Source organism: Meleagris gallopavo, chromosome Z (assembly GCF_000146605.3).
Source record: "Meleagris gallopavo isolate NT-WF06-2002-E0010 breed Aviagen turkey brand Nicholas breeding stock chromosome Z, Turkey_5.1, whole genome shotgun sequence".
Taxonomy (NCBI): Eukaryota; Metazoa; Chordata; class Aves; order Galliformes; family Phasianidae; genus Meleagris; species Meleagris gallopavo.
The window spans coordinates 11,750,243-11,758,843 of NC_015041.2; positions in this window are offsets into that span (position 1 = coordinate 11,750,243).

The window sequence follows — 8,601 nt, forward strand, 5'->3', positions numbered from 1 at the left end:
CAAGAACTTCTAATGAAGACCAAATGTGAAACACCATTTCACCAAATGCCAAAAACAATTACCACCCATCACCACATTCAACTACAAAATGAGGTTTTCAATGTGAGTTCAAGCTCAATTTCTTAAGTTGTACTTCATACACACACATACCTATGGACACTCCTTATTTCCTGTATTAGGCAACTAAAACTACTTTTGACAATCTATTAAAACTAATATTGGAGACAAGTATTCCTGTAGCTAATATACAGAAATGAAAATCATATAACCAAGAGTCTGGTATCATCTCTGATAAACATCCTAATTCATGTAAGAATAACACTTAATTTCCTCATGTACAATATGAAAAATCAGTCTTTTGTGAATGATCTGAAATCATTAATTACTAACATGATTATTTTATTGTTTTGAGGCCAGGAATGGAACAAATGGCAGACAACTATTTTAACAATAAATGACAAGTTAATAATAATGGCGGTAATCATTGTCTATACTTGACAATCTGGCACAAAATGTCTTTCACATTTTATATTTAGGTGTGAGGGCCCTGCTTCCTTTACCATATTTTATACCCTTCTTGAAAATCTGGCAAATCGTTGTTTCACAATCAAACCCACTCAAATACTACACTGTTAAGAAGGCAAGCAAATTTGCAACACAAACACAACATATCCAGCAGCTTGTCAACTCTCTCCCCACTAAATGCTAACTACTACTATCAGTATGCAGAATTACACAAGGCTTTGACCTCAATAAAGCTTTTGGCAAGTATGTATGTCCATTTACTGGTGTTTTTTCTTGAACCATGAAATATATCAGTCTGTGAAGAGTACAGAATTACATGGCTGTCTGACAAGCAATCTGCTGAAGTAAGACCAAAGCATACATTTAAAAAAAAAAAAAAAAATCTTTATATTCAGCAGAAACTCAAATTGCTCACTACAAAATCCAAGTTAAAAATGTCCATTACATGCATAATTCTAGAAACTGGGAATTACATAATTTTGTTTCTGGCTTCCCTGCAGAATCTCCTCAGGCCTGGTATTGATACTTCATAATTATGCCCTCAAATATGAATCACATAAAGAAATTACGTAACACAGAAAAAAATTTTTAACTGCAATAAAATAACACTACTGAAGACTCCAAAGAGTTTCCATAGTGCAGACGAGAACCAAACTCTCACCCCTCTTCTCCTGGCCACCCCTCCACTGTGCACCCTAGAACATCCTAGGCACTGGCTTCCTGCTAGTCAAAAAGACTTGTCTATCTTCGTAAGTGACCCCAAAAAATACTTCAATGAGCCCAAATAACTAATGTTATTTGACAAGTTCAGGCTGATTTTAATAGATGCAATAGTATTCAGAAATCCGTAGTTTAACTTTGAAAATGAGAATGGTCAACAACAGAAGATCTCCACTAGAACTGGTGGTTTTGCTGTTCCAGTTTTGTCATGAAAACCCCAAAACCCCACTGTCCGACTGCGTATCTTATTAATTAAAGAAACATTAACAGATGGACAGCAGTGACTGCAGTGCTGATATATAATAATGAAAATATTACCACAGAAAAATCTGCTACTGTAATGATAAACATTTAACCTTAAGGATTCAAAAAGAAATAAGCTATTTCTAGCTTAAACATCTCAAGGAACAACCTGCAATTTCTGGAACCTGTTTTACAACCATCTACAAACACGGAGTATTTCAGTAAATCCCAGCCTTGTAATTTAATATTATATGATTAAAATCAAAATTACATAACTGGTGGAGTTCCCCTCCCAGGAGGTATTTAAGAGATGTGTGAACATGGCAGTAAGGGATGTGGTCTATTGACAGGACTCAGTAGGCCGTGTTGATGGTTTCTCCTCATCATGTTAAAAGTCTTTTCTGACTAGATGATTCTGTGACTTTATGGGTGACAGTTCTGCAGGAAGCCAAAATAAACAATGATAAATAGGAGCAGAAATTAGATTGACACACGGAAATTCCCATTAAGAAAAGGAATACAATGCAATACAACACCTGTTATTTCATAATTATTTCAGTAATAACAGGCCACAGTAACTTTGTAAGTTTTGTAGTAGAAGGAATTGCACTGCTAAGGTAAATCCAATTAACTATTTTAGTATCATTAACAAAAACTGCAAATTAACACAAGTATCAGAACTTGAAATAGTTCTAATACTTCTAAGATATTTTAATATATCGGGTAATGAAGCAACATATTTTATTGCTAGACTGAAATCTTAAATACAAAGCTTCAGTTCCTCAAAACAGCTTCAACAGCACTTCCTCTGAAAGCAACAGGAAAAAAAACATAGAATAAAAACTGTTGTGCTATATTTAAAGTAATAGTTGTATTCTGGGCTTAACTGTGAATTATTTGTTCAGATTATCCTTTAGAAACATAGCAGTAGATCTAGAATGATTGATACCATCTGTTTACTTCTTAGTTCAGCAGGCATTTAATTCTCCTAACCTTCCAAATACCTCTCTACAAATAACAGACAGCTCTATCTTCCACTCTTCACACTGGTCCTACTGGCTCTTACAAACTAATCAGCAGAACTAGGACAAAGTCAAATGCTGTTCACAGCACCAAAAATACAAACAACAACAACAAAAAACAACAAACAAGGTAAATAAAATAAAAGCATTTCTCTACCTTTCTCCTAAATGACTAATTACCAAATCAGTGTGCTTGAGGATGAGATATCACCCTCGCTACAAGAAAGGCTGTGGAGTGAATCCAAAGGGCAATGAAGCTGGTGAAGGATCTGGAGCACAAGTTTTAACAGGAGCAGCTGAGGGAACCGAGATTGCTTAGATTGCAGGAGGCTCAGGAGAGACTTACCACTCTCCACAATGATCTGAAAGGAGACTGTAGCAATGGGGAGGAGAGGGGTCAGCCTTGTCTCGCAGGTAACTAGTGATAGCACAAGAGGAAATGGTCTTAAGTTGCATCGGGGTGATTCAGATTGAATATTAGGAAATATTTCTTCTAAGAAAGAGTGGTCAGGCACTGGCACAGGCTGCCCAGGGAGGTGATGGAGTCACTGTGCCTGTGGTGGTCTAGAAAATTGCAGACGTGGCACTGAGTGAGGGCATGGTGGTGATGAGTTGATGGCTGGATCAGATGATCTTAGAGGTCTTTTCCATCTTTAACGATTCTTTATTATACAGTGCAGATACACAAAAAGCAACAGTCTTTAGTCTGTTCTCATTCTGTACTGGCTAGATGCATTTCATCTAGACAATATGCTCTCATTACTATGGTGTGATTTATACCAAATAATGTAATTCCCCTCATTTTCTTTTGTTTCTTCTGGTCTCATTACGTTTGTTGGTATCAGTATTACAGAGTAATAACTACAGAAGCTACATAAAAAAGCAGACACAAACGGATTAAGGTAGGTGAAATGTGTAATTCTCCACGGCATTTTGAGATTTATAGAGGGCAATTATAATGTGTGATTCATGAAAGTATCTGTAAATTAAGTAGGCAGGTACCCTTTAACTCTGCCAATATAAATGAAAAGATTATGAAGTACTGATATAAAATGACTATAACATCTCTCTACAGATAATAGCAAGTAAAAAATGCCAATTACCTGAAATAAGTGAAATATTATTTTGCAACAGTACATGTAGAAGGACATAACATGCACAAATATAACTGTATGTGAGCTGGGGCTATTGCCACTCAAAACCAAAGGAATGCATCAGAACTTTCAAATCTCACAATGACCTGCAAATTTATACAAACATATAAATTTAAAATGAAAGTGGCGAGCAGAGTGGGGTCTCTCGCTACCTCAGCTAACAGAAGTGGTGAGCCTAAAACTCATTAGGCAAAAATGTTCTGTAAAGGAGGGAGAAGAGGCAAGCTGAAGTTGTGCTCCCATTTCAAGAGAATTGAAGTAATTTAAAATGCAGTATATTTCTAAGGATGAGCATCCTCACATGAAGCTACAGATTCAGATTCATGATTTTTTTGGCAATGTAATCTTGCACACACATAATACTGCCTGTGAGAGAACAGCAGCAAGAAACACCTGAACTATCTCCTTCCATTTTCTCCTAGCACAACATAAGAAGAAAAATAAATTACTGAAAATTCAACAAAAGACTAATATTGAATGTGTTTTTATCTACAATGGTTACTGGGAGAAATAATTAAGTCATTTAGACCACAATAACTTATGCTTCTGAAGCCTAACTTCTAAAATAATCTCTGTCTTCATCTTATGACTGAAATTCCATGCCCCACACCTAGAGGTAAACACATATAAAAGGAATATCTTGAGCTCTGGAATGAGTCCTTGCCAATTAAACTACCCACAGATTTACAATGTAACTTCAGACAGGGACACAACAGCAGACACCAATTTGCTTAGATCGTTAACTAACTAAAATATCACTTTTCTTGTGAAGAAGTGAAGCAAGCAAAGCTTGATAGCTTCAGCCTCTATCTGGAGAGAGGACATCCTAATTACACTTTTATATTCCTTATAGCTCATCCTAATTACACTTTTATATTCCTTATAGCTCAATAGCTTTAAACATTAGATTGATGTCAATGATTAAACAAACATAATTAAGTTAGAGTGGCAAATGCTTTACCTTCTCTACAAATCTTTTTCATTTACTTAATGAAAAGTACCATCCACAAACTCAAAACATGAATGAATTCACTTCAGAATTATAAATATACTCACCGTGTTTCAGTGTTTTCTCTTTCAAGTTTTGCTCAGTATTCAAAACTCCAACTTCCCAGTTTCGATAAACAATCACAAAACTTAGGCACTTTCTGGTGGTGGGAGACTGTAGGGGTGGTCCTTGTGAGCAGAGCCCTTGTCCCTTGTCAGAGCAGAGCCAGCTTCATTCTTTCAAAGGGGACCCACTGCTGCTAGAGCTGAACCGTAAGCCACACTGGGTGTGCTCTTGGAGAGCAGACTGAAGGAAGGGAAAAACTGCTGTGCAACAGCAGCTGGGAGAGAGGAGTCAGAAAATGAGGGAGAGAAGCAGCTCTGCAGGCACCAAGGTAAGTGCAGGATGTGTTCCAGGCGCAGAAGACATGCAACATTTCAGATGAAATGCCCAGGAAAATCAGTTGCATCAGTAATGCCAGGGAAAGCTGGTCTTCTAACAATCAGAACAGTTCAATTGTCAAACAACTTCAGTCAATTAAAAACACCTATGTCAACATCCAGATTCATTGAGATAAGTTTATCATCATCATCACAAAAGCTAATTGCCAAAAAAATGAATGGTTGTATTAAAGCCTGCATACAAATACAAATTCCTACAAAGAAACTTAGGTAGCAGAACACCCTCCATAAGTTCATGCCATTTAACATAGTTATTAGGTGTCTTCTATTTTTAACAGTAAAATAGGATGTGGAACTAGTTGACTACAAACCATTATTCATTGCCAATATCCCCCTCAAAAATTACCCAAAGAATGTTGTTTAAAAAGAAGCCTAAATCTATGAACTCTACTATGTCTTAAACTGTTATTTTTTATTTTTTTTTTGCAAAAGACTAAGCCATGGTATAAAACATCAGCTATTTATTACCAGCTGGCAGGTCAAAGACAAGGTTTTCTAAGACCTGCCACTTAGTTGCTGAAGTCATTAGAGTTCCAGAGATGGGCATGAAAACATATCCAGTGCACACTAGTGGGAGGATTCCAAAAAATAATCAGTTTGAAATGGCTTCAAAAGAGCAAGCTTCAGTCTCTCATGGAAAGATTTCTAGGATTGTTATAGAGCACCAACTAGTGGTAGACAGAAAAAAAAGAGCAGAATATTACATATGAGAGTCTTCATTTGAGACTGGGACAGATGCACTGATCATGCACCTTCAGCAAGTTTGTGGATGGCACTAAGCTAAGGGATACAGTTGACACATTTGGAGGGGATGCCAGCCAGGGTACCTTTAAAGGCATGAGAGGTAGACCTATGCAAACTTCAAGAAGTTCAACAAGGCCACATGTAAAGCAGTGCACTTAGGCCCACCTGGCATTTCCAAACATGCATACAGGATGGACAATGAGTGGATAGAGAAGTTCTGGGAGGTTGTGGTGAATGAAAAATTCAGCAAGAGCCAACGACATACACTTGCAGCCCAGAAAGTGAATTATATCTTGGGCTGTACTAAAAAAAAAAAGGTAATCAGAAGGGTGAGGGAAGAGATTCTCCCCCTCAACTTCACTCCCATGAGATTCCACTTGCAGTAATGTTCCAAGGTCTAGGGGCCTCAGCACAAGGAGGACATGGTCCTGTTGCGGCATGTCCGGAACAGGCAGGTGGACCACTTTTCCTATGAAGACAGGTTGAGGCATCTAGGTTTGTTCAGCCTGAAGAAGAGAAGGCACCAGGGAGGCTTCACTACAGCCGCTAAGCAGCACCGAAAGGGTACCCACAGGAAAGACGGGGAGGGACTTTTTATCAGGCAATGCAGTGATTCCATAAAGGAGTAAAGGCTTTAAATTAGAAGAATGCAGTTGTATATTAAACATTCAGAACAAATTCTTCACTCGGAAGGCAGTGAGGCACTGGCACAGGCTGCCCAGAGAAGATGTGGGTGCGCCATCCCAGGAGGTGTTCAAGGCCAGGCTTGTGAGGGCCCTACACTACCTGATCTAGTGGGTGTCAACCCTGCCCACAGCCCCTCTCTGGTTCTATAATCTAAACCTGAAATATAATGGTTAATTTGAACAAATATAAGCATTATAACATTGCAACAGAAAGGCAGGGTTTTTTTTGCTTTTAAATTTTTAAAATTTTGGCGTTTTATTTTGGGGGAGGTGGTTTTGCTTTTTTAAATTGATGCAACTTTTGATAAATTGAGCTTTTTATAAAACAAACAACTGACAATGACACTAAACACGATTTTAAAAGGACTGTCATCTTATGCTGATTCATTATGGGTATCTAGTGAGAAAAGAACTCGTAGAATATATATATATATATATCTAAGGGATTACAGACTACATGTAATGAATACTGACAAATTAGTGCTGGGGGGGGGAAAGAAAAAAAAAGTCTCCTAAAATATGGATTAATTAGTACATCTTAAAATATTCTTTTAAAATAAAGCAATGGGTTAGAAAATCTCACTGGGAAATTCTTATGGAGTAATTCTCCTAGAAGAGTAAACCATTTTATGGGAAGTAACTTATTAACTCATCTGTTTGTAGCACTTTGAAAAGGTCTTGTTTAATTTGATATTGCAAAAGCTAAACCAAAGATAGTATTGGCTGTTCTCATTTACATTAGCAACTGACAAAGAAACATAAATTATTTATTTTAATATTGGAAATTCTCCATAAGCTCAGCCAGAATACTGTTTTCCAGAAATCATGATCTCCCAGCTTTAGACTGGGAGACTTTTAATTTAATAGGGAAACAATAACAATAGGAATAAGAGAACAGAGTTAATCTTCAGTTTTCAGAAATTACTGAAACATTAAATGCAAATCAACAAGAACGTAAACCCAGTAGCATCTATTTGTAAAAAATAATTCAGATAAGCATTTTCTGCAGTCCTTCGAGGTTTAATGAGAAGAACTCTATCTCCACCTACTGGACCACTAAAAAAATGTTTATTTAAAAAAAAAAAAGAGAAAGATTGCAAAGTTATCTAGATGGATATACAGTTTAACTATATAAAAGATACTAGCATGACATTAGTACTCCTCTCCTTACTGTCAGCCTTCAAAGCAGCTTATGTTGCAGGATTTTTCATTCCGTTATTTAGTCTCACCTGAGCTCTTAACTTTGAGTCTTCCATTATTTAATCTCACCCAAATCTCAAGCTTGGGTCCACATGCAGAGATTTGTGGTTAACACAAATTGTACTTGCAAACTGTTGTTTGTTTGTTTTTTAATATACTGAGGCAGAGCATTTTTTATACTTTCATGTAGTGAAGTATTTAAAAATACACATACCTATGCAACAATCAACAAAAAAAAACATTTTAAGAAAAAAAAAAAAAAAGATATTCCAGAGCATGCTACACATCCATGCTAGTATCTCAGTTTGGACGATATGCGAGCATTCTAAGTTTCACATAAAAAAAGAATAATCTCTCTAAAATAGTCTCCATGTTTCTCAATTACGAAGTATTCTGTTCCTCAAAAGCCTGTGCACATACGCTTGGTTTTTGCTGCTCCTTCCCAAAAATGCAAGGAGCAGACAATTGTGGCACTTCTTTCACTTATTTCTTTTCTTTCTGTTCTGACAGACCACTGTCTACTGATCATAACTGTCTGTCTACCAATCTTCTAGAATTGTCCTGTATGATGTATTAGACTGTGGGTGTCCAACCTTTTGGCCTGTCTGTCTAGGCTGCACTGAGTGAAGAGGAACTGTCTTGGCCTCAAGAAAGTTGCTTGGAAAGTAATGCTTACTGTGTATTTCCATGGAAACTACAACAGATACAAAGAGCACAATAACACGGTTTGATTGAGCAAATTCTCACCTTTGCTTCATCCACACTTTCTTATCCTCAGTGGTCACATCCCTGCCACATCCAGTAAAGGATGGAAATTCTTCTTTGCCTCCTCTTACTGTTAATATATTTGTAAAAAAA